The following is an 11,226-nucleotide window of genomic DNA, read 5'->3' as shown; positions in this document are numbered from 1 at the left end:
CACTAAAAAAAAAAAAGTTTATTTCTTCAGAGAAAGAGAGACAGAGAGAGAGCACCCCAACAGAATTTTTCACTCTGAGACTCACCCCAGCCTCAGCCAGACCAGACCAGAGGCAACACGTCTGTACTCAGCACACACAGGGGAGCAAGCCCAGTTTTGGCACAACAGCATATGCTTGATAATTTTTAAAAAAATAAAAATCCTTTTATTTATTTATTTATTTATTTATTTATTTATTTATTGTTTTTGCTAAAGGGCACATGTGCTTGAGAGAGAGAGAGAAAGAGAGAGAGAGAGGACAGCCATGCCACAATCCTTTCTCCTCCATTCTACTCTTGTGGTTCTGAGCGTGCGTGCACACACTTGCCTGGCATGTTTTTCAAGACGCTGGGTCTAGGACATGCAGCGCAGTAAGCCATGTGGGATCCAGCTGCCTTAACCTCCGTGCCAACTACTGGCCCTCAATAAATATATTTTTTTTAATGAAATAAATGGGGTACCAGCAGGAGGTATGCTGGTTAAGGCACTGGACACTTCCACATGGCTGGCCACAGTTAGAGTCCTGGACCTTGTGGCTTTCTCACTTTCTCTCTCTCTCTCTCTCTCTCTCGTCAAATTAAAGTAAATAGATGAATAAACAAAAATTAAATAAGTGATTCTTAAAAAACATGAAATAAATGAAAGTCCTGGATGAATATCACCACTTCTGGGAAGACGTCTTTTATTATTCCTTGACTCTCTACCAGAGCTGCTCTTTCTTCTCCTCTTGATTCCAAAGCTCACTGTTGAACTTCCTGTTTTAAAATTATTACTAGTAAGATTTTTTGCCATAGGGCACATGCACTCACCGGAGAGAGAGACAGGGATACAGAGAAGGAAAGCGAGAAATCACCCCCTGGAGGAGGTAGCCACTCCACAATCCCTTCTCCACTCTCCTCCCTTCTCCTGGGATTTTGGGCACACACTCACACACACGGCATGATTTTCAGCCTTCTGGATCTGGGACTCTAACCATGGTCAGTCATGTGGGAGTCCAGTGCCTTAACTACTACAACATCTGCTGGCCCCTCACCGTTGAGCTGCTCTTACAGCCCTCCTCCTTGAATTATGATTACTACGCCTGTCTCCCTCAATAGAAAATGTGCCTCCGAAAGAAAGGAGCTGTGATTTTCCTCAGGCCTAGCATGGTACTACGTACACTCTAGCTCATTGGTATTGGTGGTGAAGCACGTGAATAGACGTTCAAAGACGTTCAGGGCAAGAACATGGAGAAGTGAGACCAAGAAGGGAATAAACCCCTTTATTTATAACATGGCTCACAGACAATGAAGGATTACTACATCCATTCCTGATTTGATCCTCCTGTGACCCTCAGGACAGAAGAGTCTGACAGCCTCATGTTGTGAGCAGGGGACTCCAGGCTGTGGACTGATGAAGTGACTAGGGAAGGAAATCCAGCCACCGAGCGGCATCGTTGGTCAGCAGACTCCAAACCTGCACCCTGACTGTCTCCCCTCTACCCCCCGTGACTAAGCAGGTAAGTGGCAGCTCAGCTGCTTCCCAGGGCCGGTTTGAGTGACAGCTTCATTGACTATAGTAGCCCCATCACTGGTTTGACTGGAGCACGCAGCTCCTTTGTTGCATTTCCTTTGATAACGAAAGTTGTCTCACCCCAAGAGCTTTCCATGCAAGCATCTTCTAGTGTGGTCCCAGTAACACGCAAAGTAGGATATACCAAGGACACCGAGTTCACTCTTTAGTTATCCCAGGGCCTACAAATCTTCGGATGGATGTAACTAAGAATTTAGATGATCGAGAATATGCAGAACCAGATTTTGCCAGCAGAGGGAGATATAACTATGTGACAAAATGACTGGATGGGTGGGAGTTTCTGAGCCGTCAGTGATGAGGTTATCTAAGTCTAGAGCCCCCAGATATGTCCAAGCCGGGATTTCCCATTGTTACTCTGTCCCGGACAGCTTATTTTCTACAGTCTCTGCTGTACTATCTGGTGAATGGGAGTCATCTGTCAAAAAAATAACAAAGGGCAGGACCAGCATTTGGTGTAATGGCTACATCTCTGGACTCCCATGTAGTTGACCGCGATTTGAGTCCTGGACTTTGTGGCTTAAACTCACGCCAGATGCGTGTGCATGCATGCCCAAGATCCCGGGAGGAGAATGGAAGAGAAGGGATTGTGGCAGGCCATTCCCCGCCCTTCCCCTTGGGGGGTGATTTCTTGCTTTATGTCTCTCTGTCTCTCTCTGTCTCTCTGTCTTTCTGGTGAGTGCATGTGCCCAATAGCAAAAACCTCTCAAAAAAAAAAAAAAAAGAAAAGAAATAAAGGGGAAAACAAAGAAGAATAGAAAAATCTGAGTGAGAGAGAGAGGGAGAAAGCATTCATTAATGGGATGTGGTCATACTACGATTTCTGCTCTTGCATTTCTCCATCCAGTCAGGATTTGGGGCATGCACGCACACATGCACGGTGTGTTTTTCAAGCCACTGGGGCCAGGACTTGAACTGTGATCCGCCATGTGGGATCCAGCTCCCCTAACCACCAGGCTAAAGGGCCAGCTAGAGACTCAGTTCTCAATCTGCCTCTCACCGAGACTAACTCCACTCTCTTCCTCCAACACCCCTTTCTTGCCTCTTAGTAAAGACTTTCCTGCTTCCTCCAGGCCTTGAGGGTCTCTTCCTTTCCCTCTGCAGTTTGGATCATGCACAATTAGCACCTGGTTTTTTTTACAGTGTCATCCATCCATGAATATACTGTCTCCCCAGTGAGATTTCTTCTATACTATACTTGCTTTACTTAAGTTTTCTTGTGACAAAAGTAATTTAATTTTTTTTAGAATTATTTTAACTGTATTTATTTATTTATTTTAATTTTACCAGAGAAGGACAGAGCTAGAGAGAAAGAGAGAGAGAGAATGAAAGTGAGAAAGCAAGCTGCCAGGTCCAGGACTCGAACCACAGTCGGCCATGTGGGAGTCCAGTGCACTTAACCACCATGCCACCTGCCAGCCTCCAATGACAAAGCAATTTAAGAACAGTTTGTTCTGTTTTGCTTTATAAAATACTAATAATTAAGTTTTTCCATGAGAGAAGGGGGAAGGCCCTAACAGGGCTTTGATCCACCCCAAGTTTCAGCCATCCTGGATCATGGGCATGCACACCCACATGTGCTTAGGGGAGTCCCCCAGACCTTGCCTGCATGGGTCCAGTTGCATCAGTGCTGCACTACCACCTAGTCCTGAACAATTTTTTCAAAGTTTTGACTATACTACATATAGAATCGTGTCTCTTCATTTTTTTTTTAGGTTTGTTCTAAGTTGCATCTACTTACTGAAGAGAGACAGAGAAAGAGAGAGAGAAAGGAGAGAGAAAGCACCTCCTCAGGGGAGAGAGCCACACCACAGTCCCGTCTCCTCTGTTCTCTCTGGATTCTTGGTGCACACGCACACGTGCCTGGTGTGCTTTCCAGGTCGCAGGATCTGGGACTCGAACTGCAAGGTCAGCCATGTGGGATCCAGCTGCCCTAACCACCATATCTATTATATCTGGCTTTTTCCTGGTTTCTCTTATATGAGAAATCCACCCAGGTTGCTATACCTAGCTGTAGTTCATTCATTATTACACCACCAACTGACCCAAGCTCTTGTTTTTTGGCATTATAAAATGACTGACTTCCCTTCTTCTTACCCTACATGCAATTCATCAGCAAATCCTATCTGGGTTCTAGCTATAAAATCTATTGCTCCTGACTCTAAAACACTTCGTGCCGCCACTACCACTACCTCTTCTGTCCCTGCCACTTTCCATCTCTCGCCAGGGCACCGCAGTGGCAGCGGCAGGAAACCCCCACTTCCCCACACAACCCCCCTCTCTCCCTCCTAGTCCCCTACTCTCCCTCAGCCACAGAACAGCTGGAGTGCTCCTGCTAAGCTCTACTTCAAATCGTGCCACTTCCTGCTTTCAGCCCTCCTCCATGTCCTTCCCTCTCAGAAAAAAGTCCAAGATCCTTGCAGGACGCACAAGCACGGTGACCCCGGGTCTCCCATTTCACCTCTTCGCATCTTCTCCTTCCCTCACTCTGATCCTGGAACACTGGGCGCCTTATTCCTCCGTCCTCAGACACATTCCAGTTGTAGGGCCTCTGCCCTCGCCCCTTCCTGGGCTTGCAGCTTCTTCTCCCATACCCGGACTAGATTCCCTTGCTCACAGCATTCAGTTTTGTTTCCAAATGCCATCTCCTCAGAGAAGCCTTTCTGACCACACTTCCTAAAATATCCCTCCGTCATCCTTGTCCTCACTGTTCCATTTTCCTCCCTAGCACTTACCACAGTACGACGGTCTAGATGTGTCTTTATCTGTACCCCGCGTCTGGAAATATGCCTGGTCATACTACACTCCCAGGAAGTATCTGCTCAATGAAGAAATGATGAATGAAGCTATTCATAGCCTTCACAACCATTATTTTGAATGGCTGCTTAAGTTAATGGGAATTATTTTTTATTATAAAATATTAGGTTGAGGGGCCAGTAGGTGGCATGGTGGTTAACGGTGCTAGACTCCCACATGGTCAACTGCAGTTCAAGTCCTGGCCCTGGCAGCTTGCTTTCCCAATCTTTCTATGTCTCTTTCTGGTAAGCCCTATAGCAAACTTTAAAAGTAATAGTAATAAATAAAATTAAATAAATAATTCTTTTTTTTTTTAGAGAGAGAGATTTTTGCTATAGGTCATGTGTGCTCACTGGAGAGGCAGAGAGAGACAGAGAGACTGAAAGTGAGAAAGCACACCTCTCAGGAAGATGGGAACACTGCAATCTCTCCTCCTCCGTTCTCCTCTTGGGATCTTGGGCACATGTACACATGCCCGGTGTGAGTTTTAAGCTGCTGGGTCTGGGACTCAAACCACGGTTGACTATGTGGGAGTCCAGCAACATAACCATTAAATCATCTGCTGGTCCCTAAATAAATCTTAAAAAAAATAAATATTAGGTAAATCATATAAACCTCCATTTTGTAGGTTAAAAATTATTGAAAACTGACAGGTCCAGGAAGTGGTGTGGTAGTTAAGGTGCTGGACTCCCACATGGCCGACTATGGTTCAAGTCCCAGATCTGGCAGCTTGCTTTCTCACTTTCTCCCTCTCTCGCTCTCTCTCTCTTTCTCCTTGGTCAAATTAAAAAATAAATAATAATAACAAATAAAATTAAATAAAGATATAATTTTTAAAAAATTATTGAATACTGGCAAGTTCACATAGTTCAGTCGAATAAAACATACATTTTGAAAGTTGCATGGTACAAAAATAAACATACCATTTCATACCATTTAAAGTATTATTATAGAGGATCATGTTTTTTATTTTATTTTTTTAAAGCATTATTATAAAACAAATCCCATGTCCCATCATCCAGACCAATAAAAAGAATATTGTCAAAATCCTGGAAGCCCCTACCAGACCCTCTGCTGTCTTGATTCCCTCCCTCTCTTAAGGCGACCACTTTCCTGACTTTAATGATCATCGCTTGCTTGCTTTTCCTTTGTGCTTTCACCACCTAAAGATTATGGTGTTGGTTTGCCTGTTTTTGAACCTTAGGTGAATTCATGCAGTGTGTATTCTATTATATCCAGCTTTTTTCCGATTTCTTTTATTTGAGAAATCCACCCAGGTCGTTGTACCCAGCTGTAGTTCATTCATCGTTACACAAAATCTCCTACTGTATGAACACATCACCCAATGGGTGACCCCATCGTGCATTGGGTAATGCTGGGTGGAGGGAGATAGGTCCCACATGGCCAACTGCAGCTTGAAGCCCATCCCAGTGACTTGAAAACCTGCCAGGTGCATGGGCACGCATGCTGAGAATCCTGACAGAAAGGGAGTGGAAGAAGGAGGAATGGAGGAAGACAGATTGCAGCATGGCCAGGATCCATTGAGAGAGGTCTCTCTCTGTCTCTCTTGCATGTGCACACACCTTCTGGAATTAAAAAAAAAAAAAAAAAGAAGAAAAGAAAAGAATACACCACCCATAGTCTACTCCTGATGGACATTTGAGTGGTTTCTAGCCTGGAGTTATGAGTAGTCATGCTGCCATGAGCAGTTTTACTCATGCCTCCTGCGTATGTTGAACACATTTCTGTTGGGTATTATCTTAGTTGGTTCAAGCTACTACAGTGAACTATCTTAGCATGGTCTGGAAAACTTATAAAGAACATTATAACTGTCATTGGGAACCAGCAGTTAGCGTAATGGCTATGTCGCTGGACTCCCACGTAGTCGACCACGGTTCGTGTCCCGGACCCGGTGGCTTAAAACTCACGCCGGGCGCGTGTGCGTGCGTGCGTGCCCAAGATCCCGAGAGGAGAATGGAGGAGAAGGGATTGCGGCGTGACCATCCCCCCTGGGGGGTGATTTCTCACTTTCTGTCTCTCTGTCTCTCTCTGTCTGTCTGGCGAGCGCACGCGCCCTACAGTGAAAATCTCTCAAAAAAAAAAAAAAAGAACATTATAACTGTCATTATATAACTCACAGTGCTCACAGTCTGGGGGCTGGATTTGATGTCTGGAGAAGCCCACTTCTTTCACAGATGGCACCTTCTCATTCCATCCTTACATGGTAGGAGGGAAAAATAAGCTCCATCGGCCTTTTTTTCTTTATGACATAGAAGAGAGAGAAGGATAGAGAGACAGTATATCACCATGTCACAATCTTCCTGTTCCAGCCTCCAAATGAGCTAGGGTCAGGCACATGCAGTTGTACCTGGCGCGTTCAGGTTGGCCCAGGAACTGAACCCAGGCCTCCCATATGACTGCTAGCCTGCCAAGTGATGGCACTACTTGTACACCAACATGGCTAGGCCTCGTCCTTTTTTATGAAGGCACTAATCCCATCCATGAGGGCTCCAACATCATGACCTAATCATCACCCAAAGGACCCATCTCTCTTTTGTGTGTGTGTGTGAGAGAGAGAGAGATTTTTGGGAAGAGATTATAGGGAGCATGCAGGTGCCAGAGAGACAAGAGAGACAGAGAGAAAGAAAGGGAGAAATCATTACCCCCCAGGGTGGGTGGCCACGCCACAATCCCTTCTCCTCTATTCTCCTCTTGGGATTTTGGGTATGCATGCACATGCACTTGTGAGTTTCAAGTCACCGGGTCCAGGTCTCGAACCGTGGTCGACTATGTAGGAGTCCAGCAATGTAACCATTACACCATAGGCTGGTCTCTCTCTCTCTCTCTCTCTTTTTAAGTTTACTTATTTCTTCCATTATAACTCACAGAACCTCCAGCAGAGACTCCATACCATGATCCACTCCGAGCCTTTACCCAGTGCCAGATCACAATGTGTGTGCTTGGCATACTCAGGGAGGTCTCCAGGCGGCTCCACATCTTATTACTGTTAGTTTGAGGAATGGGATTTCAACATATGAATTTGGAGGGGACATACAAATTCAGGCCGCAGTAGGTATATACTCAGGAGTAGAACCGCTAGGCCATAGGGAAAGCATATCTTCAACTTTTTTTTTTATAATTATTTATTTTATTTTATTTATTCATTCATTTATTTTTTGGTTTGACCAGAGAGAGACAGAGAGTAACAATGAGAAAGAAAGGAAGTGAGAAAGTAAGCCACCAGATTCAGGACTTGAACCCTGGTCGGCCATGTGGGAGTGTCCAGCACTTTAACCACCACACCACCTGCTGGTCCCCGAGCATATCTTTAACCTTAGTCAATAATGTTAAACCTTTTTCCAAGATGAGTGTAACACGTATACTCTCATCAGTGCATGAGAGTTCCAGTAGCTTCACATTAACACCAACACTCAGTAATGCCATTTTTTTGTTTTTGATCTTGGTATCTTGTGCTTTCAATTTAGATTTATCTGATAACAAATAAAGTTGAGCACACTTTCTGGCATATCTTCTTCTAGAAATTGCTTATTTAGGTATTTACTCATTTTCTACTGAGTTGTCTTTCTTTAATTATATTTTAAGAGAGATTTATGCTATAGGGAGTATGCTAGAGAGACAGAGAGAGACAGAAAGACAGAAAGTGAGAAATCACCCCCCCACACACCCACCCAGAGAGAATGGCCATGCTGCAATCCTTTCTCCTCTATTCTCCTCTCAGGATCTTGGGCATGCACGCACACGTGCCCGGTGTTATTTTAAGCCACCAGGTCCAGGACTTGAACAGCAGTCGACTACATGGGAGTCCAGCAACATAGCCATTACGCCAACTGCTGGTCCCAAGAATTCTTCATTTTAATAGCAATGCATTTGTTATCAATCTTTTCTTTTGGTTGGTACTTTTTGTGTCTTGATTTAAAACTCCTCCTGTTCCCCAAGGTCACAAGTTATTCTTCATATTATTTTCTGAAGCTTTGTTGTTTTGAATGGTTACATAACTTTATAATTTGTTTCTATCATTCTTCCTATTATTGCACATTTAGGCTGGCTCCAATCTTTAAAATATTTATTTATTTATGTTTTTGCTATAGGGCACATGTGCTCACCAGAGAGAGACAGAGAGAGATGGAAAGTGAGAAATCACTTCCTAGAGGGGATGGCCACACTGCGATCCCCTCTCCTCCATTTTTCTCTTGGGATTTTGGGTCCTCCTTTCTTCTCTAAGAACTTTGGGCACGTACACACATGCACACCTGGCATGTTTTTCAAACTGCCAGGTCCAGGACCTGAACTTTGGAATCAGCCATGCAGGATCCAGTTCCTTAACTATCAGGCCATCTGCTGGCCCTGATTTTTAAAAAAAAAAAACCCTTATTAGTTCTGTGGTGAACAGTTCTCATCACTCTTCTGAGTCTCACTCAGCCCCTCTGTGACTCGAAAAGAAGAGGAGGGTGAGATGAGGGCCAGGAATTGCTGCTCAGGCCCATTAACATACCAGGTTTGCTTTTCCCCTTTTTAAGTTTATTTATATTTCTTTCATGTGTAAGAGACAAAAGAGAGAAGCAGGCAGAGATACAGCACCTCTAGCAGGGTCTTGATGCTGTGATCCACCCTCAGTCAAACCTCAGGCCATGAGCACGTGCATGCCCAGTGTACTCAGGGAGGTCTCTGGAAATATCCAGAACCTTCCATGGAGGTCAGCCTCACAGAGATTGGTGTCTTACCACTGCACTCCCATCTGGCCCCTAGTTTTGCTCTGTTTAAAGAATTATTTAACTTTTTTTTTAAGAGACAGATTTTTGCTATAGGGTATATGAGCTCACCAGAATAACAGAGAGACAGAAAGCGAGAAATCACCTGTCAGGGGGATGACCACACTGCAGTCCCTTCTCCTCCATTCTCGTCTCTGAATTTTGGGCACATATGCACACATACCTGGTGTGAATTTTAAGCCACCAGTTCTGAGACTCAAACCAGGGTTGACTATGTCCAGCAATATAACCATTACACCATCTGCTGTTCCCTATTTTATTTAATTTTATTCATCAATTATTATTTTTTAATGTGATCAGAGAAAGAGAGAGAGAGAGAGATGGGAAGAGAGAAAGCAAGCCGCCAGGTCACCAAGGTTTGGGCCTTTGCATTGGAGAATGTTGCAGGGGCATGTTCCTGGGTGTGGGACTTGAACCGTTGTTAGCCATGTGGGAGTCCAGTGTCTTAACCACCATACCACCTGCTAGCTCCAACTCTGTTAATTAAAAAAATTTTATATAGAATTATTTATTTATTATTATTTTAAAATTTGATCAGAGAGAGACAGAGAGTGAAGGAAAGGGAGAAAGCAAGCCTCCAGGTCCAGGACTCAAACCACGGTCTACCATGTGTGAGTCCAGTGCCTTAACCACCATGTCACCTGCTGGCCCCACTTTGCTCTTTTTTAAATCCCAAGTTGAATCTTCCAGTTACTGTCTGGCATTCCTTCTTGAAGGATCTGCCATCACCACCAACTTGAGAGGCAGTTGCTACATGGGAAGGTCAGGAGACCCAGGCTGGGGCCAAACTCCCAGGCACTTGGCCTTGACCAGAAAAGCGCCTGCATTTTTGCCTCATTTGGTTCATGTGTAGAACAAAGCGAGCGTCCAGCCTCTCCCTGAGACGGTCTGCTGTCTGGTGGCCTTTCCTCCGCTCACCCCAACACAGTCACCAAGGTTTGGGCCTTTGCATTGGAGAATGTTGCAGGGGCATGTTCCTGGGTGTGATTCACAAACAGCAAGAAGGTTTCAGCTGACAGACCTTGGGGGAGCTGAAGGTGTCCTCAGGCGGGAAGCTTCTTTAGGGCCTCTGAGTCCCCAGAGATCTCTGCTTTTCTGAACTCGTAGTCTCTCTCCTCCAGGGCACTCCCATCACTTATTTGCTGCTGTGGTCAAGCGGGGTGCTGTTTCTCCAACTGTGAGGCATTCCGGGCCCGGGAATCCATGTGAGTTTCTTAGCCTCGCCTTCACCCAGTCTGCTGGGTTCAGATCATGCTCGCAGCTATGAGATCGAGTTCGTGGACTGCTTAGGCGTTCTGCACACCGTGTGGCTAGAATCGCCTGAAGGAAGGCTTCCCAAAGTGGCTGGCTGTTGGCTGACCACTGTCACCAGGAGTGACAGCGGAGCCTGGGCGAATTCCCACGAGCCAGGGTGGAGTTAATTTTCAAAACATGAGCCTGTCTCACTGGCAAAGGCCCAAATGTTCTCTGAAATAGCTCCACCCAAAGGCCACGCGAACTGCTGCGGGGAAGCTAGTCCCTCCAAGAAAATCCTGTCCTTATGCTCTGAAGATTGAGACTCTAAAAGAACAACAGCTGGTCGGGGCTGGGAGCAGAGCAGCCCCCGGAGCTGGGAGCAGGCCTGAGCTGGAGTCAGGAAACCTGAGCTCAGGCCTGGTAGGGCCACAATGTGCCCTGTGACACTGGGCCTTGTGGTGACTTCACCCCTCCACGCCTGTGCCCTTATATGCCCATCGACAGGCAGCCCTACCCAGCCACCTGCACGGAGATGGGGTCAGGAACAAGTGACACAATATATATATATATATAAGTACTTTGAAAAGCTGAGGGTGTTGCCATGACGTCCAGGGTTATTAGAAAGAAAAGCCCTGAGCCATGAAAGGGCCAGGTCTCTAACAGGCCCAGGTGGTTTGTTCGGTAGGAGGAACAACCCCTTATTTGTTCAGTTCTGGATAATTTACAAAGGGCCTCTAGGTTTTTCTGTTTGTTTGTTTTTAAATTTGCTATGAAACCTACCAGGGAGAGAGAAAGA

General features: G+C 45.4%; 1 pseudogene; it reads left to right on the top strand.

Moving 5' to 3' along the window:
• The first annotated feature begins 10,920 nt into the window (after positions 1 to 10,920).
• The window catches only part of LOC102472803 (40S ribosomal protein S12 pseudogene), a 2,101-nt pseudogene continuing 1,795 nt past the window's right edge, over positions 10,921 to 11,226 (top strand).

Source organism: Tupaia chinensis, unplaced genomic scaffold (genome assembly GCF_000334495.1).
Source record: "Tupaia chinensis unplaced genomic scaffold, TupChi_1.0 Scaffold139757_1, whole genome shotgun sequence".
NCBI classification, from domain to species: domain Eukaryota; kingdom Metazoa; phylum Chordata; class Mammalia; order Scandentia; family Tupaiidae; genus Tupaia; species Tupaia belangeri.
The sequence above is the reverse complement of the archived record's forward strand: the minus strand, read 5'-3'. Positions and strand labels throughout refer to the sequence as shown.